The following is a 718-nucleotide window of genomic DNA, read 5'->3' on the forward strand; positions in this document are numbered from 1 at the left end:
GGAAGGAAAAGTGGTAAGGGAATAAGAATCAGAGGAGAAGGAATTTAATTAAATGCATTATATATGTGCATGAATATTAAATAAGATATTTTTAAATAAATGGCTTCAAAACTGTTACAATTTAAAGAAATATTCTGACATAATAGATACTTTTTCCTGTTTCTTTCTTTAGCAATGCAGACTCCTAAAACTAAGCATGTGTCAATCTATAAAAACGCATATTAAGTAAAATAGTTTAGAAGAGTGTAAAATGAAAATTATTCACACAATGCACATTCACTTGCTTGGATGTGTTTGAGATCTCTGGGTTGGCCTCTAAGACTCTCAGGAGAGAACTAAACATGAGTGAGTCCTGGGAGAAGCAAAGCCTTCTGTGGGACATCTTCCATTCACTTTGCTATTTTATAATGAATCATGTAGCTTGTTCAAAGGTTCAATGAATTGAAATAATTCTAAAATTACATCCAGAGAAACATGATTGTCCTGAAAATTCAAACATGGGAAATGTCTGCATTCTTCCCGGACCTTATTTGGAAACACTGTGACAAAATAGATAGATGCAGGTGTCTCTCAGAGAGCTTGGAAAATTCTTTTGAAACAAAACACACACATACATGCACACACGCACATATACATGCATGCACACACATATGCACACACACACAGACATACACACACATGCACACACATATGCACACACACAGACATGCACACACAT

Source organism: Grammomys surdaster, unplaced genomic scaffold, assembly GCF_004785775.1.
Source record: "Grammomys surdaster isolate TR1022 unplaced genomic scaffold, NIH_TR_1.0 239, whole genome shotgun sequence".
In the NCBI taxonomy this organism is placed as follows: domain Eukaryota; kingdom Metazoa; phylum Chordata; class Mammalia; order Rodentia; family Muridae; genus Grammomys; species Grammomys surdaster.